The sequence below is a fragment of the Macrobrachium nipponense genome, chromosome 5, assembly GCF_015104395.2.
Source record: "Macrobrachium nipponense isolate FS-2020 chromosome 5, ASM1510439v2, whole genome shotgun sequence".
In the NCBI taxonomy this organism is placed as follows: Eukaryota; Metazoa; Arthropoda; class Malacostraca; order Decapoda; family Palaemonidae; genus Macrobrachium; species Macrobrachium nipponense.
The window spans coordinates 137,830,840-137,854,949 of record NC_061107.1 but is presented as its reverse complement, the minus strand read 5'-3'; positions in this window follow the sequence as shown (position 1 = coordinate 137,854,949).

Here is a 24,110-nt window from a genome sequence, read left to right as displayed (position 1 = left end):
ACAGTGTTCAATTGAACAACCCTATGATTAACAGACTTGCGGACTATGATGCCTGTGCCTCCCTGAGCACGTACACCTATCAGGGGTGGAGACCTATGGAATGAATAATTAAAACCCAAGTTGGGAGTGTGCTCTCCCAACTTTGTCTCCTGAAGACACATTGCAGATAGATCATGATCCCTAAACAGAACCCGAACTTGCTCTCTATTTGGTATAAAGCCACGGATGTTCCACTGCATGAGAGCCATTATTTAGAGGAAGGGATCTTAAAATTCCCTACTAATTTAGGAATCTGTGTCCTGGTGAGAGAGATCTTATCAGTTTTACCAGTACTATTTGACCTAGATCTAGGTGTTACAGATCTTTAGAAGAGGGCTTTCACTTGCCTTTTCAGTTTTACTTTTGTTTTTTTCTTCCTACGATTGCTGAGTGACCGTGAATGAGGCGAAGAGGGGAAAGGGCCCTCTTCTGACGAATAAAGAGGGCCTCTATCTCCTCACCGTCATCTCCACGGTGCACTGTAATGTCAAGATCAGGTGAGGGCTTAATGTCAGGCAATGTCCCTGACAGAGAAAAGTCGTCAACAAATTGAGACCTGGCTTGAACCCTTGAAACAACAGGGTCCCCTGGCTTGACCAGAGTCTCTACAACATGAGGAGCCCCGCCAGAGGGGACATGAGAAGCCCCACTAGGGGGGCCGTGGGGAGCCCCACCAGAGGGGGCGTGGGAAACCCCACCAAGGGGGGCACGGGGAGAACCCAACAGGGGGGGGCACGGGGAGCCCCAACAGGGGGGCGGGCACGGGGAGCCCCAACAGGGGGGCCACGGGGAGTCCCACCAGAGAGGGCATGGGAAACCCCATTAGGGGACCCCCGGGGAGCACCACCAGAAGGGGCACCAGAAGTAGCAATATCCGGCTGTTGTGCCATCAAGGCATCTGAATAAATTTTCTTTCCCAACAGCTTCTTGGCCTGTCCCACACTGATGTGTTCAGCAATAGATTTAAGTAATGCCTCCTGTTCTTTTTTAAATTCACTGCATTTCTTATCTCGGGCTCGATGGTCACCCTTACAGTTCACACAAATTACCGGTTCAGAACATTCCTCATGCTCAGGCTTGCCACACGATTCACAAAGTTTATTTCTGGTGCAAATATTTGAGGAGTGTCCAAAGCCAAAACATTTAAAGCACTGGAGCACTCTCGGTCTATATGGACGAACTTTCATAATTTCATTGTCAAGAACAATTTCAGAAGGCAAAAAAAGGACTTACAAATGTTAAAATAATCATAGACGAGCGGGGGCACCCTGAAAACCTTCCAAACCACGTCTGGACACATCTCCAAAATTTCCTCTTCGTCCATTTCATGTAAATCTTCATTATGAAGATTGCACCCTTTGCGTAACTAAAATTATAGTGAGGTTTTACCTCTTTTATCATACCTTTGGATCAAGCTTTAAATTTAGGAGCATTACTGATTGAACATTGGTCTTGGCATGAACTAAAAAACTATTACGCCCAAAGCGAGTTACTTCTGGGCTCCCAACATTGCCGATCTTCTGGCTTACCAACCTTTTCACCTTGAAGAGGTTGCCTCTCTCACCATGTGTTTGAAATAATCAACCACTTAGCTGGGGTTCTGGTGATCTGGGGGTTTTACTTATTTTATTCGAATCTTTAGTTTCAGTTGGTGGTCTATATATCTCAAGATACCTAGGGACCTCTTCTGCCTCTACAAGTCCAACACTCATAGAGTCTGACCTAAACTCTCTGTAGGCTCTGTGAGCTTCCGATTCATTGTTGAAAAATATCCAAAAATCAAAACAACGTAATTTTTTCCAAGTCTATTCCGTAATTCTTTTACGTTCCCAAATTTACAAAATTCATTGAATAAGGTTTCATAATTCCAGTCTAAAGGGACTGGTTTTACATACAAAATGTTTGTAACAAGGAGCTCATTAGAAAAAGGCTCCAAAGTCACAATGGAAGAATTACCAAAATTTTCCTTGTCCTTATCCTTGCCCAAGTCGTCAACAGAAGGTTTGTGTGTGTCCATAAGACGTAGAATTGATGATTCGTCCAGGTAGTCCCCCACCTACCATGGAGCCACATTTAGAGGACAGTGTTATCCCATACAGGGCCTGGCCCTAGGGGTACCACCCCAGATATACCACCCCCAAACCCTCAGTGCTTAAGGGGCGTCATGACGTCCGTCGAGATCAGACCCAGCACTAAGAGCGGGGTTTGACATCTAAACTTTCCCCTCGCTCGACCACGTTAGGTACTCGAGTTCTACGGGTGAGGTGGCATGCCAACCGTCCTCACCCTCCATCAAATCCAATGAACAAGTCCAAATCATGTCCAAAACCAATCCAAGTCATCAACATAAAAACCGTGCCTTATAGAGGGAGGAAGCAGAAGGAAGAAAAGTTTTAGTAAAAGGAAAAGGGCTGACTTATTTAGTTGGATCAACAGCTGGGCACCAAGGCCCAGCGAGAAAGTAGTTCCCACCAGGCATCAGGGCCCAGCTGCTGAACCCTAAGCCCCCCATCCTCGGCAAGGCTTCAGCATCTGGGGGGACACAGGGAAGGCACTCCCTCGTGGTACTGTTTTATATGTGGTTGGCTCAGAAGGTCATGCTAAGGCGGAATCTCTCTCAGTGCCTCTGAGAGCAGAGCCAGAAGTTCAGGATACCAAATGACTTGACGCCATTGAGGAGCCAACAGAATCATCCGGAGATTTGAGGTGGTCAACACTCGGTTGATCACCAAGCAAATCATGTAAAATAGGAGATAGACGTACACTTCAAGGTTGCCCCACAAATGTTGGAATGCGTCCTCTGCAGCGGCCCACGGGTCCAGTAAATTGAGCAGAAACTCTGATTTCCTGTTGTGCCAGGTGACAAACAAATCTACGACTGATCGCCCCAATAGGTTGAACAGCCTTTTCACCAGATAAGGGTGTAGAGACCATTCGGTCCTTATCAGTGATTCTGGTGAATGAGCTTATCTGCCACTATGTTCCTCTGGCCTGGAATGTAACTGGCCGACAGTCCAATGTGCACCTAGATTGTTAACTGGTGGAGAGAGAGTGTCTTCGGTACCACAGTCTCGTATCACTCGATCCTGAAAATCAATATTGGAGGGCCAGGAAGGCAGCCTTGAGTTCCTGGCTGTTGATGTGAAGGTGCCTGTCATGATAGTTCCACACTCCTGGAGTCAGCAACTCCTGCAGATGTGCACCCCATCCCTCGGTCGATGCGTCTGAGAAGAGAAGCATGTCTGGAGGGGGAGTAAGATCTAGTCCTATTAAAAGGTTCCTCTCATCAAGCCACCAGCGACGAGAGGGTGACAAGAGAGAAATGAGGGTCAACTGTGACCAAAACTCCCTCAGTTTCCACTGGAAAGATCGAAGGTCAAGCTATCCATGAGGGAGCAGCTTCTCCAGAGATGACAGGTGACTGATCACGACTTGCCAATGCAAAGCTGACTGTTCCTGTCAAGACAGGAACTGTTGTGCTGCCTTTCTGAACCTGCCATGTTTCCCAATGGCTCGACAGACAACCCTACCAATGGCAGCAGCTGGAGGGGAATGACGCCCTTAGAATTTCCCTTTCATCTCCCTTACCAGCTTTTTCGGTCAATAAGGAGGACTGAAAAGGGCACAACTGCGGGGACCCCTTCACGGGAAGATGGGAGAGGCTGGGGTAGTTTTTCCCAACTGGTGCCTTTTCAAAAAGAACTAGTCTCCTATGGGTACCTAGGAAAAGCAAAGCCAGACTCGAGGGTCCCCTAGCTGCAGTGGACTGTGAAGACTCAGACGCCTTTGCCACTGCCAGGAGAACAAGGCAGTCAGTTTCTTGCACCCAACACTTGTCACCGCAGCATCTACGTACCTGCTCTTTAGAGAAGAGAGGTAGAATCCAGCAACAGTCCATTTCGTAAGGTCAGCACCAACTGGTGACCTAAAGACCTGGCAATCCGTGACAGGACATCGTTCCTTCTCTTCAACACCTGGTTAGCCCACAGGTTTGCCTTCTGGTGGGCCAGGTAGGAAATTGACCTACCTCCAGACCGGCAGAGTGTCTCCCGAAGGCCGAGTCCTCCCCTGGACTGGAACGACCCCCACCCCCCAGAGGCAGCAACCTTAGATACTTTGAACAACCACAGGTCTAGCCAGGAGACTGGCTGGAGTGCTGCCATAGCAAGTAACCTACAGGTTTGCTGCTTCTTGCTGTGAGAAGAGACATTCTCTGCAGTGAGGTGCTGCAGCGAAAGACTGGGACCTAGTCAAACAAAGTCTGGGTCAACCTGTTTTTGTCGGGAAGCGACCTCTCGAAGGTGTATACATTATACCTCAACGTGTACGAGCATTCTGAGATACGAGCCAGCCACCGAGCAAAATTTTCCATTGAGATACGAGCACAATACTGAGATACGAGCACGCTTACAGATGGTAACGCTAGATGGCCAAGCGCTTGGGAGTGCTCTAAGCCTGCTCCACTCATTCAGTTCACATGGTTGTTGACTTCCATACACATCTCCTGTGCATCTCCCGCGTTGTGTTTGTGTTATGCGTGATTTTCACTGTTTATGAACATTCTTTGTAATAGTAAGTGATGGGTCCTAAGAAAGCAAGTGGTAAGGTTGGCAGTGAGAAGAAAAAACACACGATGACAATGGAGATGAAGTATGGAATTATCGAGAAACGAGGATGGTGTCTGTGTAAGTGGAGTATATTGTTGGTATGTACAATCCTCAAACAGAAGGATGCTATCAAGAGAACAAAGGCTTCCAAAGGCATAACTATCATGTCTAAGTTACGGACCAATATAAATGACGAGATGGAGAGGCTTCTGTTGCTGCGGTACAAATTTCATATCACAATCATCATTTATATCATTTTGTGTGTGTGTACAGTATGTCTATACAGTATAGTAATTAAAAACATGTCTCTTCTATTGTTATTATCATTGATTTGGGTGTTTTTAGAGGGCCGGAATAGATTAAATTTTTTTCTTTATTTTATTTAGGAAAAATTGAATTGAGATACGAGCAAACCGACTTACAAGCTTGGTCCAGGAACGAATTATACTCGTATCTCAAGGCATTACAGTAATAACACCTCTGGCAAAGTACAAGAGGAAGTAACTTGTCTCTGAGCGACTGGACTGGAGGGAAATCTCTTGTTCTAAGACAAGATTGTTTACCTGGTCCTGAATACTGTCACCAAGAGCAGACCATGCCAGCCCTGTTGAAACCTTCAGTTCCTTCTTAGGACCCCAAAAGGATTTGAGGCGAGAAGGGCAAGCTACCAAAGAGGCCATAGTCGCTTCTCCGAGATCTTTGTGCTGATGAGTCAACACCACGGTCTCACCAAAAGTCCTCTGTATCTTGGGGGTTCCCTTATCTCTAGGCAAAGGACACTTGAGCCCTTCAATCATGCAGTCCTCGTGATCAACAGAGTTCCTCCTGCGTACCTCGCCCCTCCCAGTCAAGCCCGAGGAAGTAGAGGGAACAGGAGAGGAGGATCAATGCTCCAGCTCACCCTGCTAGCAATGCCAGCGAGTCGTGTGCTCCACCAACCTACTGTGATGATGGAAACACGAGTATACAGGAGAGCGTTGTCGGCTCAGCAAAACGCTCTCCCAAGAAGAGTATAGCAGTACTCGCTTTCAAGTTAGAGCGCTCGTCCCCAAGACAATAGTTTGCTTGTGCAAATGTGAGCGAGTCTGGTAGGGTTGAGTGAGCAACTAGTTGGGAACAACTTGCACTATCCTCACAACACATCCCAGTCCTCTTTGAGGCTGACACCTCAGGCGAAGAGGACTGCAAAGGGGACTTCCTCCTAACCTCTCCTTATGCCTTGTCTCGCAAGACTGCAACATCCTTCCTGGCCCCTGATGAAGTACTACTAGGCTTAATACTCACAGGTAGGGGCAAGTCACGTAGGTAACTTGACCCCTTCTCTCCCCTTGCATCAAAGTCGGGACTGACTTTGGGGCATCCCTCCTTTGAGGGCCGTAAACTCGGGGGAGACTCGCAAATGAGACCCCGACAGTTTCAGTCCTAGGGGTAGAACTCCAAGACCCAAAGACGGGAGCACAAACTGGAGTTTGCACTCCTGTGGTTCCCACAATGCTAGACTATGGGGTCAGCACAACGGTCCTGCTCCTGAGGAGCATATGAGCCAGCGAGAGAACCAACTGCCAACTCAGTGGGAGGAGGCAGACCCTTCGAAGTCCCATGGCGGGCCTTCTAAGGGGGCAGAGTGGCTACCTTCCTCTTTCTAGGCTCTGAAGTCTTCGAAGAGGGAGGTGAAGAGGGAGGTGAAGAGGGAGGTGAAGAGGCAGCAGAAGACAACAGCTCACAAGACCACCTCTTCTTCGTCAGCTTACGCAGGAGAGTAGTCAGGACGGGCAGCAGATGGTTGAGGAGCAACACCAGGTCCAGGGAAAGCCGTGGTCGGCAATGGAGGCGTCACTTAAGAAACTACCAAGAGAGTGTGTCACAGCAGGAGCAGGCGGGGGTGCCACCCCAAACCCAGGGGGAAGTGGCACTGACGTAACAGCAGCTGGCAGATGGGGGGAGTAGGTCACAGTGGCAGTCGTGGTGGTCACAACTGATTGAGTAACTGCAGAGGATGTTACAGCAGAACTATTAAAGTGGGACCAGGAACCCACATACTGTAGAAGGTCCTGTTAGACTAAGGGAAGTCCATGCTTCCTCAAGCCCTGACACCACACCTGCAGAAGCAAAAGTTAAGGGGAGGTGGCCCCCTTGCTCTGAAGGAGATAAACCCCCTTCAGAGGAAGAGGAGTCCCCAGAGGAGTATTAGATTTATTGCACTCACACCCCTAACAATATGAGCAAAGGGCATGAGGGTTTAACACCAACAAGAGAGTGGAAATTCCCACAGTCTTACCGCCAATTCGAGACACTACTCGCCAGGAGAAGGCGATCTTCTTAGGCAAATCAGAGTTGTGAGTTTGCATTATTGAAGATAATCAAGCACACTACTACACACAAATATCACACAAACACAGACAGACCCCACTGTGAGGTAGAATATTGAAAGAAACCGCAAACAGTCGGGCAGAGCGATGAGAAAACATGTCTTCTCTAGACGATGGCTAAAAGCAAATTGGATTGGTTACATCTGATCAGGAGGAGGGACTCTCAACTACCAGACTGGTAGTTAACTACCAAACCACCTTGTTTGAAAGTTCAGTGGCAGTGTCAAGGCTTTGCCTGAAGTAATTCCTACTGTAAAGGACCAAGGGTTTGTATATCGTTTAGTAACAAACAGTTCTATTCATGACCACAAAGAATAGATGCTGACTTACAGCAGATTCCCCTAACTCACCAGCCTATCACCAATAACCACCTGGCTACCAAGCTTTAATGGCCGATTGTTTGGACTTCTAAGAGATTAACCCACAAGATTCTGCACATCAATAGCACCATTGCATTATACTATATGGTGTGAGGTTAAGGACAATATTATTGATACTTTATTTCAAATACTATTACAGTAAATTTAGTCCTGCCCACTTAGCAATGCTTGAGTGATTGAACAACTGTAAACTTTGCTTCAGTTGAACAAGTCAAAGATTTTTATAATCCTTATTTATTTTGTAATTTTATGGAGATAATGGCTACTTATGGTAATGATGATAATGCCAATTTATTATAATCAAATATGTAGTCATTTCAAGATAGATAATAAGATGGCAATGATGGTTGTGACAATGGCAGTAGAAGTAACAGTAACAACAAAGTGCAGATTGATGAGGGAAGTTTATGGGGTTGGGTACCTGAAAACCTTTGTTCAGGGATGAAATTAAGTTTTATAGGTTATTCACATACAGGACCACCAATGAAATTAATAGATATGCAGACGAAGTCCTTTCTGAGAAGGCAGAGTGGACTGCATCACATCCACAATATTCTAGATGGAAAATGTCACTTAAAAAAAGATGAGTGCCACTAAAGAAAAGATGAAAAAGTTCTGGGGTTTGTCCTTATTGAAGGGCCTTAGCTTATTCCTTTACAAAATGAGAAGAATTTTTAGAGCGCTTCCAGAGAAACTAGAATTCTATTTTGAGTAAATTAGGCATGGAAAAATTTGTAATTGTCTACAGAAATATTATACAAAGCATTCCAAAAGTATAGTTACTTTTGAAAATGCTTTTCTTTCCAACCAATTTTATTTCAAAGACCAATTTTTAAATGCAGCTTATATTTTACTAAAGGTAGATTATCACTCTGTGACAAAAGGAGATTCCAACTGCATATAACAAATGGTGATGTTAAAAAGTCGGAGCAAAATTATTGATTCTGGCCTACAGACTACAGGCAGTCCCCGGGTTACAATGGGGGTTCAGTTCTTGAGACGCGTTGCAACCTGAAAATCGTCGTAAGCCGAAACATCACCAGAAATGCTAAGAAAACCTTACTTTTAATGCTTTGGGTGCATTGAAAACTATGTAAACTGCATTCTTATTACATTTTTCATCCAAAAACCCTTCAAATATTGATTATTTTGCATTTTTGGTGTCATATTTCTTCTGCCAGATGAGTGTTGTAGGCATCATAACCCTGGAAAGAATTTTTGATGAATATAATTAAAAAGCGCCTTAACCTCGAAACGTCGTAAGACGAACCCATTGTAACCCCCCGGGGACTGCCTGTATTACTGAAGTTGCAAATGCATCATATTCCCATCCTCCTCAAATGGCATCCCCAGAGCATCTCAACGAGTTAAAATGACAATTTGTCTAAAATTGCATTTTCCTAACTATACAAACCTGAGGTCCTTTTACAATAGGAAGATACTAGCGGCAGCTGGATAGGTCCGTAAGCTTTCGAACAAGGGGTTCGGTAGTTAACTGCTTGTCCGACAGGCAACGCGCGCGCGCGACTGGGAGGTAAACAAATCACTTTTGCTTTGGCCCAAGCAAAAACTGCAGAGTGAGGGGTGGCATGAGGTGGGGCTATGTGTAAAAGGACCTCAGGTTTGTATAGTTAGGAAAAATGCAATTTTAGACAAATTGTCATTTGTTCCGACACGGCATACAAACCTTCGGTCCTTTTACAATAGGAAGACTCACTTCTTGGTGGTGGAATCTGAGTCTTTTGTGAACAGACTGGTGTTCGCCCTACCTTGGAAGCTTCCCTGGTCGTAAGAGCGCAGGGAGGGATCCAAGCCTCTGTCCGATTGATCGGGGTGTGTGCACCGCAGGATCAATGGTCAGACCTCTGGACGAGTACTAAGAGAGGGGCATGCGCATCTCTTAGTACCAGCAATGCAAGAACTTGTTCCTGTACAGGAGCAAATATAAAGTCATGGGTTTGACTCTTGTAGGCATCCACTTCCCCCCCTGTAGAAGGAAGTGGTGGATATTCTGCTCCTATCCCTAGTGAAAGGGATAGGATGGGGCTCTGTCATATAGCTCACCTGCATCTCGTCCTCATCCAGCGTAGTGACGACCATGGCCCTCTGCCCACAGGTAGAGGGGAAGGAAAGATGGGAAGAGAGAGCCAGTCACTCACTCACTCACACATCCATCCACACAGTCACACCAGGACTCGATGCTGTTCAGCCCTGCGAGGGTCTGGGTTAGCTACACAACTTGTTGAGCGGCCACCACGGTCCCAAGGAAAAGGTATCCAAGACTTGTGGGCAATATCCCGAAGGTAGAAGGAAACGGTAAAGGTAGTCTGGTTAGACCAGACCCCTGCCTTCAGGACCTGCGCCACGGAGAGAAGTTCTTGCGAAACGCCAACGAGGGGCCAATACTTCTGACTTCGTGAGCTCTCGGACGGGACGTACGGATGTCGTCACTACCATCAGCCTCATACGCCCTCCTGATGACCCTCACGCAGCCAGAATGAAAGAGTGTTCTTGGATACTTCTTTTCTTGGTGACCCCGGTGCTAACGAAGAGGCGTCGACACTCAGCCTGAGGTGACGAGTTCTCTTCAGATAGCGCCGTAGCGCCCTCACAGGACAAAGCAGCATCTCATCCGCATCATTATCGGTGAAGTCCAATAGGGAGGGAATCGTGAATGACTCCGAACCTGTCATCAGGGACTGATGGTTTCTGAGTCTTCGCAACGAAGTTCGGGACGAAATCGAGCGTCACGGATCCCATCCCCTGGAGTGTCGTACATCATAGGAAAGACCATGAAGTTCCCCTACTCTCTTCGCCGATGCCAGGGCAGCAAGAAGAGGGTCTTGAGGGTCAGATCCCTGTCTGACGACTCTCGGAGTGGCTGTCGAACGGGGTGTTCGAGTCAGACTCCTAAGGACGAGAGTCACGTCCCCACGCAGGGGGCCTGAGTTCCCTGGGTGGGCAAGACCTCTCGAAGCTCCTCATCAGCAAGGAGATCTCGAACGAGTTCGAGATGTCCCAACCCCCTCAGTTTCAGGACGAGCGCCAAGGCGGCTCTGTATCCTTTCACTGTGGGGACTGATAGGAGCTTCTCTCGGCGAAGAAAAACGAGGAAATCCGCTACCTGCTCCGCTGAAGAGTGGCTCTGGAGGAGATATTCGACCCCGTCTACGACACCAACCACAGAAGACGGCCCACTTCCCCTGGTACACAGCTGCAGAGGACTGACGGACGTTTCCAGCCATCTCTGTTGCTGCGCTACGAGAAAAGCCTCTCGTTCGCAAGAGATGGTGGATAACAGCCAGCCCGTGAAGACGTAGGGACTGGAACGCTCGGTGGGTACCGCTCGACGTGTGGCTGGGGCGAGAAGGTTGTGCCAAGGGGAATCTCTCTCGGTTCTCCTGCGAGAAGAGCCAGCAGGTCCGGATACCAAATGGCCTGTGGCCATTTGGGAGCCACCAGGATCATCCTGAGATTCGGGGTGACCAGCGCTCGACTGATCACCTTGCGAATCAGGCTGAACGGGGGAAAGGCATAGACGAAGAGGTTGTCCCACGGGTGTGAAGAGCGTCCTCTGCAGCTGCCCATGGGTCCGGCACGGACCGATGAAGAAACACCTGGAGCTTCCTGTTGTGCCGGGTGGCGAAACAGATCCACGACTGGTCGCCCCCACAGGTCGAAGAGCCTTTCCGCCACGTCCTGGTGTAGAGACCATTCGGTCCCTATCACCTGATCCCTACGGCTGAGCGTGTCTGCTACTACATTCCTCTTCCCTGGAATGTAGCGTGCGACAGCTCTATTGAGTGTGCCTGAGCCCACTCGTGCACCTGCCGTGTCAACTGGTACAACGGGAGAGACACTAGGCCCCCCTGTTTGTTGACGTAAGCCACCACCGTGGTGTTGTCGCACATCAACACCACTGAGTGTCCCATCAAGCGGTCCTGAAACTCTTGGAGAGCGAGGAACGCTGCCTTGAGTTCCAGTACATTGATGTGAAGGTGCTTGTCGTTCTCGTCCCACACTCCTGAAGTCAGCAACTCCTCCAGGTGTGCGCCCCATCCCTCGGTCGATGCGTCTGAGAACAGCTGCATGTCCGGGGGGGGAGTGCGCAGAGGCACTCCTCTTAAGAGGTTTCCTGTCGTCGAGCCACCAGGCTAGGTCCTGCCTCACCTCCTGTGTCAGTGACACTGGAAAGCTTGGGGGATCCGTCGCCTGTGACCAACTCTCCTTTAGTCTCCATTGAAGAGACCGCAGGTGAAGACGCCCGTGAGGGACTAACTTCTCGAGTGACGACAGGTGTCCGATCACGACTTGCCATCGCTGAGCTACCTGTTTCCTGCCGAGACAGGAAACTGGTTGGCTGCCTCTCTGAATCTGCTGATCCGCGATGTCCGCGGGGAAGACTCGCCCTGCTACCGTGTCGATCAGCATACCCAGGTACTTCATCCTCTGCTTGGGCTCGAGATCGGACTTCTCGAAGTTCACAACGATCCCCAGATCGCGACAGAACTCGAGCAGCCGATCCCTGTCCTGTAGCAACTGCGAGCGGGAGCTCGCCAGGACTAACCAATCGTCGAGATACCTCATCAGACGTATCCCGTGCGAATGGGCCCAAGCAGACACCAGAGTGAAACACTCGCGTGAACACCTGTGGGGCGGTTGAGAAGACCGAAGCACAGTGCCCTGAACTGGTACACCGTCCCGTCGAGGATGAAGCGGAGGTACTTTCTGGAGGACTGATGAATGGGTATTTGGAAATACGCATCCCTTTCAAGTCCACTGAAAGCATGAAATCGTTCTCCCTGATGGAGTCGAGCACTGAGCGTGCCGTCTCCATCGTGAACCGGGTCTGGCGAACAAACCGTTCAGGGGAGAGAGATCTATCACCGGGCGCCAGCCTCCCGTAGACTTTTCCACCAGGAAGAGTCGACTGTAAAAGCCCGGTGACTGATCCGTGACGATCTCTACAGCTCTCTTGCTCAGCATGGTCTTGATCTCCTGTCTGAGTGCTACGTCCTTCGGTGACCCGGGGACGTACGACTGCTGTTGGACCGGGTTGGAGGTGAGGGGTGGCCGAGATTCGAAGGGTAATAGATATCCCTCCCGAAGGACATCTACAATCCAGGTCTCGGCGCCGTAGCGCTGCCAAGTTGCCCAATGGCTGGCCAGGTGCACCCCCCCACTTCCGGTGGCAGCAGGTGAGGGGGAACGCCGTCCCTAGCGTTTCCCCCTTTCTTCGACTTCTTCCCAGAGCCTCCACGGGATGAGGAGGGCTGGGAGGAGGGCTGGTTACGGCCCCCCTTGCCAGAAGTTGAAGAAGACAGAGTCATTCCTCGGGGCTTCGACGCAGCAACCGTTTTTAGCAGCCGAGGAAGCGCTAGCCGAGCTCTTAGACTTGGCCGCAGTCCGAGGCTGCCAGAAGCCTTCGAGACTGCCTGGTGAACCAGACGGTCACTGTCTTCAGTGCGCCGTCTGTCCACCGCAGCGTCCACCATCTCTCCTGGGAAGAGAGACGTGGAACTCCGTAGAGGTCCGTTTCGAAGCCCCAACGCCGCCTCACGCCCCGGCCGCCCTGGGGAAACCCGAGTAAGGACAGCGTCCCTTCGTCGGAGAACCAGGTTGGCCCACAGGTTCACCGTCTGGTGGGCAAGGAAGGAGATGGCTCTTCCCCAGACTGGCAAAGTCTCCTGAAGGCCGAGTCCTCTTCGGGAGAAATTCCCCCGGAGTTGGCTGCGACCTTAGATACTGTGAGGGACCACAGATCTAGCCAGGAGACGGCCTGGAAAGCTGCCATGGCGGTAGATTTCCATACCGAGTGCCTCTTGCTGCGAGAACCACAGGTTCTCGGACAGGAGCGTTGCAGAGACACACCCGGAGTCAGCCTAGCTAACTCCGGGTTCACCTGTTTGGGCGGCATCGGGTCTTCAGATGGCACGTAAAACCGCCGCTGTCGTAGCAGAGGAGGTGGAAGCAGCTTGCTCGACCTGCCAGACTTGAGCGAACCGTCTTGTCCGGAGACAAGCGATTCAACCTGGTCTAGCACTGAGTCCGCAAGCTCGGAACGCGGCAAACCCACCGTCGGTCTGGGTTCCCTCTTCGGGCCCCAGAACGAACTCGAGCCGGACGTGGGCTCGGATGGTGGGAGCGGCGATCCTTCCCCGAGGTCGTTGTGCTGACGAATCAGCGCAATAACCTCGGCAAAGTTCCTCTGGATCTCGGGTGTGATAGCATCCTGTGGAGTCGGACCGTCCAGTCCCTCGAACAGGAGTAACCTCCCGAGACCCTCCTCCCTCAAGGAGAGGAGCAGCGACAGCCCCCTCTGGGTCTCCTCCAACCACCTGTGCGTACGACCTGGGCTGGTCCGAGAACCGAGCCTGGTACGTACGACGACGTGGCGGGATCCTGAGGGGCGCACCCCCTCACGATCACTCCTCAATACCTCGCCCCTCCCGGTAAAACCCGAGGAGGTTGAAGGTATGGAGAGGCAGACCTGACGCTCTCTCCTCGCTCACTGGCAGAACCAGCTGGCTTGGAGGACTGCAGGCGATCGCCAACCCGCGGGTGGCGATCGAGCTGCAGACCTAGTCGAGCCGTCTCGCTGTGGAGAACGGCTGGACCGAGAACACGGCCCCGGTCTCGGGTGTCAGAGGAGCTTGGTGCTGGTCGCCGTACCCGATCGCTCTCTGTGAGAGCGACGGTCAGGCGACCGGCGAGCTCCACTGTCACGGTGAGACCGGTGCATATCCTCACGGTGCGTCAGTTCGCTGGTACCAGCCGTGGCTGGTGCCGGCGAACGGGGGGACCTCTTCCCAGCCTCAGCCCGTGGCCGGTCGTGGACCGTCACGTCCGCCCGGGTAGCCAGCCGCTCGCCGTGAGAGCGAGAGCTGGTCTGGTGAGAGTCGCTGTGAGCGGCTGTCACCAGTCTTCCGCTCCGTGCCGTGAACCTGACGCTGAGCGGATCATGAGGTCTGGTTCCTGGCTGCACGGTCGCTGGTAGGCGACCGTACACTCGGTACCTCTCGCGAACGAGCGGGCCGAGACGGATCCTGCTGCCTAGTGGCCGAACCACTCACTAACAGCAGGTGAGGAAGTGCCGGTGTTAGCCGGCACCCCTCTGGCCCCCGTAGTCTTCTTCCTTGCGGGAGAAGAGACGGGTCCTGCTCCCGAAGGAGCAGGGCGACCAGCGGAAGAACCCCCGTCTCACCAGAGCGGGACGGGCCCTTAGAAGCTCCCGAAGGAGACTTCTTAGGGGGGGGGGAGGCGACCTTCTTCTTCTTAGGCGGGAGCCTTAGAAGAAGAAGGGAAGAGGCGGCAGACGACGACGACGACGAAGAAGACGATGAAGACGACGACGACACCTTCCTCCTCTTCTTCTTCTTCGTCAACCTCCTCAGGACCGACGTCAGATCTGTCATCCAGGACGGAGCCGGGGCTGCTGTTGCCGAAGCAACAGGGCCCGGACGTACCTGTCCGAACAGACCAGCATCGGGAGCAGCGGCGCCAGGAACAGGGACAACATCAGCAGGTGCGAGCATCACAGGAACGGCAGTCGAGACGGCAGGAGCAGGACAGGAACAGCAGCGGTGGTCACGGCAGGTACGGCAGGCTGTGTGGACGGTACAGATGGTCTAACCAGCGGCACAGACATCATTGGCACCGGTGGGAGGTCCAGGGGCGAGCTCTTCGGGCACATGAAGTCCGGTCGTGGCAAGCACGGCAAACCCAGTGGCGGCATCACACTCCCCCGAGTTACGGCGACTGGCCCCTGCACCGATGTTGTGGGTGTCACAGAGACCGCGTGCTGGGTGTACACCAGGTGAGGAGGTGACGCGTAGCCAGGTGTTGTCAGGGTCGTGGTGGTGGTTGTGACCGTAGCGTGCGTAACCGCCACGGAGCCAGCGAGATGATAGAGCAGCCCCTGGACACTCGGCACGCCTGCAGTCCCAACGACGCCCGCCCACACCTGTCCGAGGTCATCCTTCACGGCAACCGCACCTGAGGAGGCAAAAGTCGGGTGATTAGGAGGATCCTCTACCCGCTCGCGCGAAGACGAGCGGATAGAGGACCCAGAGTACAACTCTACGTCGGGGTATCTAGCGCCCTCCTCCACATCGACACATCGGGAGAGGAGAAGGACCTAGACACCGCCCCGAAGGGGAAGGCGCGAGACGTGGAAGTTGAGCGGGCGGCAGGAAAGAAGACGAAGTGTCCGTCACCAAAGAGTCGCGGGAGAGCTTTCCGACGACTCCTTTGCAGGCCTTCGCTTCTTCCTGCCCTCATACAATGTCCACTGCGCCTCCGACCAGTTCATACAAACATCACAGGGCTCGGCCCGGGTGCATGCGCGCCCCCGGCACCGAGCACACAAAACATGAGGGTCTATCTCGGGGAAAGATCTGAAGTTTCCCACATTTGCGCCCTTCGGTACCCGGGCAAAGTCTCCTTGGGGTAGCGAGGCGCGGAGATTCCATCATTAATGAATTCAGCGTAATTAATATGAAAAGAGAGAATACTGTACTTACAATCTTTCATACACAATTACAAACAAACAAGAAAGCAAACGACGAGCAGCGGGCAGAGAGCGAACACACACGGTCCCATCCACTGTGAGGCCGAAAGCAAAAGTGATTTGTTTACCTCCCAGTCGCGCTGCGCGCGCGCCTGTCGGACAAGCAGTTAACTACCGAACCCCTTGTTCGAAAGCTTACGACCTATCCAGCTGCCGCTAGTATCTTCCTATTGTAAAAGGACCGAAGGTTTGTATGCCGTGTCGGAACAAACACATTTCTTACAAAATCTACTGTACGCCTACTACCTAGGTACCACATTCAATTCCAAACGGCAGCATAGCGGCCACCTCTCTCAGAACGCGGGCAATTCTCAAAAAAAGCGCATGAATTATGAACTGGATATTGGGTATGGCAGCTGTTTGCGATAGAAATTGGTACGGTTGTGAATTGCGCATACTTGAACCCTTGGTTACCGCCTCAGGCATATCAGTGACAGTAAGAAAATGATGGTCCAGCAACGTGAACCGTGTAAAAATATATATCGGTTTTTGCTCAAAAACAGGTGTTTCCAGGTTTCAACAAGCTGAAAAAGGCAATAGACATCTACGAAGAGTCAAACTTCCAGAAATTGTATATCCGTAGGTTACGAACGATCAAGTCGGCCCTAAAAAGAGCTCCGAAGAGGAGATTCAAAGAAGATTTGAAGCTTCACTAGTAAGGTAGTGCAGAAGTCAGTAGTGCATCCAATATTGGAAAGATGCTGTTAGTATCGACCTAATTTAGATGGTTACTTACGATTGATTAGGCCGTTTACCTGAGGATAGTCTTTGGTAGTTTTCCTTACTACCATGGATACAGCAGAGCATGATTTCTGTGCACTTCAAGTCCTCTTTGAATCTCCTCTTTGGAGCTCTTTTCAGGACAGATTCGATCGTTCGTGACCTACGGATATACAGTTTCTGGAAGTTTGACTCTTCGTAGACGTCTATTGATTTTTTCAGCTCGTTGAAACCTGAAAACATTTGTTTTTTGGCAAAAACTATTGTATCATTACACGGTTCAGAGGAGATTCGAAGATGATATGAGTACAGATAGATTAGTTTAGTTTTATTTTTCATGTATATAGTCTAAACCTAGGTGTTTTAGTATTATTATGATTTTTTATATTTTCATTTACTGTCAAAATGTTTTGGTGCTTTGGTGATAACAGTATGGTGCTTCACTTTGACATTCTGAATTGAACATGTTCAGCGAAACAATTCAGTTCGACTACTGTTACTACCGTCGCTGATCTTCTAGTGCCGTACCTATAGCTCTTAGCAACAGTGCACAGCAACTGTTGCATGATTAGCAAACTACCATACCTACAGCAAGACAATAGCGCAATACGGCACCACTGACAGAATCTGACGTACCCCCCCCCACTACACTATGTTATTTGAGGGGCAGGAAGTCTGAAATTGACGCATGTGCAATTCACTGCTGTACCAATATCTATTGCAATTTAGGAGAAAACACTTCCTTTGAGTTGAACATAGAGGTTGTGTGTTGCCAGGATGGGCCACACCTCTTGAATGATGATGATGCTCATGGCAGCAAATTCAAGTACTCTTTTGGCAAAGTAGCTGCATTCCAGGATTGGTAGCTGTTACATTGGTGCTCGGTCATTTACCCTATTTATCCTTACCTTTAAACCTAGCCTAGGGCTATTAGCTTTTTAGGCGTAGGGTGCAAATTGACCCCACCTTTTTTTTTTTAACCGCAATAAATAATACAGCAATTCCGCTGCCTTTTGTTAACCATAATACAGGCAGTCCCCGGGTTACGACATTCCGAGGCTAAGGCGCTTCTCAATTATATTCATCAGACATTATTTCCAGGGTTACGACGCCTACATCGCTCATCTGGCAGATGAAATATGACACCAAAAATGCAAAATAATCAATATTTGAAGGTTTTTTTGGATGAAAAATGCAATAAGAATGCAATTCACATAGTTTTCAATGCACTCAAAGCATTAAAAGTAAGGTTTTCTTAGGATTTTTTATGATGTTCTGGCTTACAACGCGTCTCAAGAACGGAACCCCCATCGTAACCCGGGGACTGCCTGTCTTTTCAATTGCATGTAATACAATAAAACCAGGTAATTCTAAACAATCGTTCCTCATGGACTGCAAGGAACGTAACCACGGATTCGACATCCACTAGGGATTGGGGCGACCAATGTATTTCGCAGTGTTTAGCTGGCCCCTGGGGGTTAATTACAGTCGTCCGAATAAATATTACTTAAAATTCTTGTTCAGAAGGTAAAACTGCATAGAAAACTGCAACTGCCATAGTCTAGAACGCCACGGTAAAGTAATATAGATCTACCTAAAACCAAATTTGACACACTAGTTTTAGCCTACTAGGGTAAACAACTGCAGACAATCCATCGCCATTGTGCTGGCCAGGCCATATTCACTCGATATTTAATTGGTGAAACAAGAATACAATTACAACTTTAAGCATACCACTCAAAAGACTGAAGTTTCGTTAACATAATGTGATATATGAAAGCCCCTTACGAACTAAAGCAAGCATGTGAGCTCTTCGTAAAATATGTTTTCAAGGCCATTTTGAAATCCAATATGGCGGTAATCGCATGAATGGCCAGTCTAAATATATACAGACAATCCACCATCTTTCCCAGCACTCATTTGAACAGTGTTAGCATATATATGTAACGTTTATTGATCTTACTCAAGATTGCAGTTGTAATCAGCTCGCCTATATTAGTGCAACTGAAACTCCACAGTGCTTATTTGATTGTTATTATACACGTTTGGTCTTAATTCACTCCACATTGCACTTGAACCACGTTGCTGTTCCTGGTTCCTAAGCGCTCACTCCACAAACACAGTTACGAGCAGCAGACGACTACACTCTACGAGGTGCAAAAATTTATTCCCTTAATTGTTTACTTTACTCATTAATAAGATTAACTTTACTTCAAAATGTTTATTTAATCCATGTCTATTATCCCTTATTGGCAACCAAATTAACCCTGAAAAATTACAGATATTTCTGAAGTACGAGCAGACAACGGCAAAAAGACTCATCGTTGACAATCTAGTGGAGCTTCACACATACGCCGATGTATTTACAAACTGTTTCCATGAATTCTAGTTGTCATAGTAATGCAGTAATGATACAATTGCTGTAATATGTAAATACAGCTATTACAAATAGCTAGATACGCTAATTTCAATTATTTCCCTGGTTTTATGTAAGTTTTATACCCAGTTTGAAGGGTACACACATACCAATTGACAGCGAATAAACAATTGAAGAGCGCAAAATGCCACAAAGAATGCCGTAGTCCCCTTTAATAAGTATGAATAAGTACTGGTCAGAGGTCGGATTTACGATTGTTGTGATGAAAGGGCCCAAGCGTCTATGGGTACAAGTGGTATGCGGATTTAGCACAGGAAATGCGAAGTTTATTGACAAAAGCGACTCCACAAACATCGAGATGGCGTCAATCTTCAAAATATTTAGTTGTAAGAAAAAACTTTGAAAGCGTTTTGGGGTTGTGGGCACTGCGTTGGTCACCCTTTTCACTACACTCTGTTTAAATCTTAAAATTTGGCCTTAATTTCTAACTTTGGAGAAAATACTTACTTCGAAAGGAGAGTAGAGGTCTTTAGCTCCGTTTCTCACCAACAAGAAGTTGCGACTGATGCCCATCTCCGGTGTCAGGACGCGTTATAATGTACTTTTTTGGGGATTGTCCAAGCTGATCGTACATGGTCCACTCTGGACCCTACGGTTTTTTACCCTAGATTAAGTTAAGGCTGGCCTACCTTATTCCTTGAGATTTTCATGACGAAATACTTGTAGCTACCTAAGAACCAAAAATCTAAAATGGATTAGCCGAAACAAATCTTAAATTACCTTATAGGCATAGCCTATCGAGGCCGCCTAAGACAAGTCTTAGCCTGGAATAACCAAGAGTAGCCCAAGCCCTTTGCTTTGTTTGTTTTCGTGCACTAGCAAGATAAATCAATCAAAAAATATATAATAAATACTATACGAATTCCTAAAAGCGTTCGGTGGAACTTAGCAGCAGCAAAACCTTCGCTTCGCTTTCGAAGGCCTGGCACAACGGACTGGGCACCAACTAGGGGGTATATTTTACCGCCTTGTGACACAAATGAGGCACGATTAACTATCAAACAATGAAGATGACGAACAAACGAAACTATTTTATTCGGCTTCTTACCGATAAATGAGCGATGCGTCCAAAAAGAGAAAAAAAAAAAAATCGCGAACGGTAAAAAGGCGAACTCGAAATTCAACTGACCATAACAATGAGAGACTCTGAGGGTCACTGACACACACACACATGAAAGGCCTACTGTAGGCTATCTGGGGCGCGAGTCCGGCCATTTCTCAGCGGGAAACTAATACAACAGGTTGCTCAACATCCCTTTGAACACCACGACACAAAGGTAGGAGCGATTCGAGCGAAACTCAGGTGGTCGTAAAGGAGAATAAAATGGTTTTCATCGACAGACATTTCACTTACCTTGTCCCAATTCGCTGCACAACTGACGACGATATAAAAGACTATCCCGATGAGATGATGATGCATTTGAGAAGCTTCCTCTGTCGATAGTGTGTCACATTTGCCTTATTCGTGCAATAGATGGCAGCACATGATCGTATATCAAGCTTCTCGCTCATTTGCCAATCTCTCTCTATACTCGGTTTTTTGACAGGACTGTCAATTCTTTGAATGGTTCATTTTGGGAATTGAAATATAAAATTTAGGGTCAAAGGCAAGGCGCTGTGTGACCCATTAGGTCATTCAGCCCTGAAAGGAAAATTGAGAGTAATGGAAGTTTTAAAAGTGGAACAGGAGGGAAACCTCCCATTGCACTACGCAACAATTGAAAGAGGACGGAATTGAAGAAATATATGAATGGATGTACAGTCAAAGGAATGAAATGGGTTGCAGCTAAGGCCTGAAGGGGCTTTAAAAAGAACCATTAGTAATGCCTACAGTGCATCGCATGAATTGCGCTGACGGCAGTCGACCTCTGCGGGAGGCATACTATAACTATATCTCGCAGCCACCAACATTTTTTATTTATTCAGGGCCAAGTTTTGACAAAATTTGCTTATTAATTTCGTGGCCGATTTCATTCAGGTCATTTATGTTGACAACATTCAATTTGTGTCACTCCCTCTGGGTAATTTTGGTGATCATGGAATACTGGTTTCCATATTCTTTGGGTAGACTACCTCTCCCAGTGAGAAGTTTTCTGATTTATTAGTTTCGTTCATAACTAGGTTTAGATGAAATTTGTGATAACATTGATTTCGTGCCAGACTCAAGACAAATTTTGGTGATAATGTTCATGAACCGCTCCAGATGGGTAATTTTGGTGTTCTGGAACGATGGTTTATCGCTATGGCAACCAATTCATGAATTATAGAATGAATAAATTGATGCAAATTCAGCATTACTAGCAATTTACCAATCCTAACTAAAAGCATATTCATCTGCTGCTTCATATAAGTGACTCGCTAGTGTTTTTTAACTATATTATTTTGATAAATTCGAAAAGTAACTGAGTCTACGGGCATAACCAGCTCCGTTTTAAGGAATCCCTTCCCCTCCGAAGGGGTGGGAGGTAGGATGAAACCCCAATAGTATAAGCCATCTTAGGGGTCCCCATTATAACCTTGCCAAGTTTCATGGCCATTGGATCAGCCATTTGGCCGCCATTGAATGACAGACGCTCGGACAGAAAACGCCCTTTATGTTGTAGTATGATATAAAATATTTCAACAAATTTTGTGATGTGATGCTCTTACATACTGATAGGCAATTATTACGTCTATCTTCAAAAAAAAAAAAAAAAAAAAAAGGATGTAGGGCTGTTTTCCCCAAGTATGATAGAGCATCCATTTGGTCTATTAACTCTCTGCAGTAGGTCTCTCAGAATTTTCAATGCGTCCTTCAGTTTGTCCATTTTTACCTATTAGTTATAACATTTAGTTTGATTAACATGTTTGTGCCAAACTTTTTTTCTTTCTTTTCATACCCATCAGTTATTTCGTCATTTTGAAGCTCCTAAGACATCTCATAGAAGAACTGGCTATAGGTATCTAAACGTCATTCCTTGAATGCTGTTGTAATATTTTGCCTCCATTATTCTTATCCATCTATATGTCATGCCTAATGAACAGATATGCTCTGAAATATTTTGGGTTCATGTTCATATTTTTGGGATGTAAAATTTCAATACCGCTTTGTAAGCTGAATTTAGACATAAATCACCATATCACAAGATGAGTTGTTCGTTGTTTGTTTGTATGGTGTTTTTACGTTGCTTGGAATCAGTGATTATTCAGTAACAGGACCAACAGCTTAACGTGACTTCCGAACCACGACGAGAGTGAACGTCTGTCACCAGAAATACACATATCTGACCCCTCAATGGAATGCCCAAGAATTGACCTTGCGGGCACCGAGGTGGCTGGCCAAGACTAAACCGACTACGCCACTGAGGCACTGCGTTGTTAATTGTTATTGGGATCATTGCAAATTTACCAGAGAGAAAATTAGTCATTCATAATAATGGCAGTTGAAGTGGTGGAATCTCAGTTTTACCTACTAGTTAGGCCTATAGCTTGACAGCTCCCAATGTATCCGTATGTAGATAGTGACCTACTTTTGCTGCATTTAATAATTTAGCCTGTCTCAGTACAAGGTTCACAATACTCAAAGTTATTCAATCTTCACTACTTCTGCCTTTGCATTAAATATTTGTCCACCATCTTCCATTCATCTAACACTCTCCATCTTCCATTTTTGCTATTAACCATGTGACCTTGATCCTTGATCTTTATGACAAGAACGTAATAAACTACTTAGTAAATATTATCCAGACTAGATTATTGAACAATAATTTCAGTGCTTCCTTAAACCAATTCTCTCCCCTACAAGTTAACAAAATAATTTGAACCATATAGCACTCTTAGAGTTTGCGGTTAATGAAGTAGTACATGCAAGGAAAAAACAAAATGTGTACGAATTTTCTTTATCCACCCATGTTGCGTTGACATTAAGTGATATATTCACTTCAACCCCATCAGATATCCACTAGTAACACTCAAACAATCAACTGGAAATCCCCAGCTTCTATAAATCGCAGCAAAAGGAATTACTGTGGGCCTAACTATATAGTAACATTTTATCAGCAGTGTTTGAAATACAGGCAGTCCCTGGCTTATGACAGGTTTGGCTTACGACGTTCCGAGGTTACAATGCTTTTCAATTGTATTCATCAGAAATTATTTCCAGGTTTACGATGCATGTTCCAGGGTTATGGCGCCAATCTGACGGAAGAAATATGACTCCAAAAATGCAAAATAATCAATATTTGAAGTTTTTTTTAATGAGAAATGCAATAAATATGCATTTCACATAGTGTTTAATACACCCAAGGCATTAAAAGTAAAGTTTTCTTAGGATTTTTTTATGATTTTCTGGCTTACGGTGCATCTCAAGAACGGAACCCGTCATAAGCCGGGGACTGCCTACTATGTACAGCCTTCATAAACTCATGTTTTTGTGATTTTTAAAATGTCATGCAGCCAATAAATCTGTTCTAGGTTTATCTTAGTGTTTGCTGGAGTGTTCATGGTTCATTCATCATTCTAGAAACAAGGATAATAAGCAAGAAATTTTGGAGCAAACTCCTTAATAATTCGTATGTTTTTACTTGTAGGTCCCTGAGCAATTTAAATAAGGCAAAATGTGTGTAATTTGCAGACATTTAGCTTACATTGACTTGTCTGGAGAGTTTGTTGGACTACTTATTCTAATTCTTCCACTTCAAATCCTTCAATATTACTGTCCTTGACCAACTCTCTAACATCACGTATTAAAGTACGAATGTAACTTTGATTCTTCAATAGTTTTGCCATACATATTGCTTCATATCTTCCACTCTTCATTACTGTTTTCCTTCAGGAAGTCTGTATAATATCAAGCCTCTGATTTTTCAATCTTTATATAATTTCCCACATCTGATTCATCAATGTAGTTTAGCACTGCTATTTTCTAATATTTCCTAAACATGGTTACTAAATAATGTTCTCCCTTAATGACTTTAAAATCATCCTCCATGCCTGGTCTTTCACAATTGC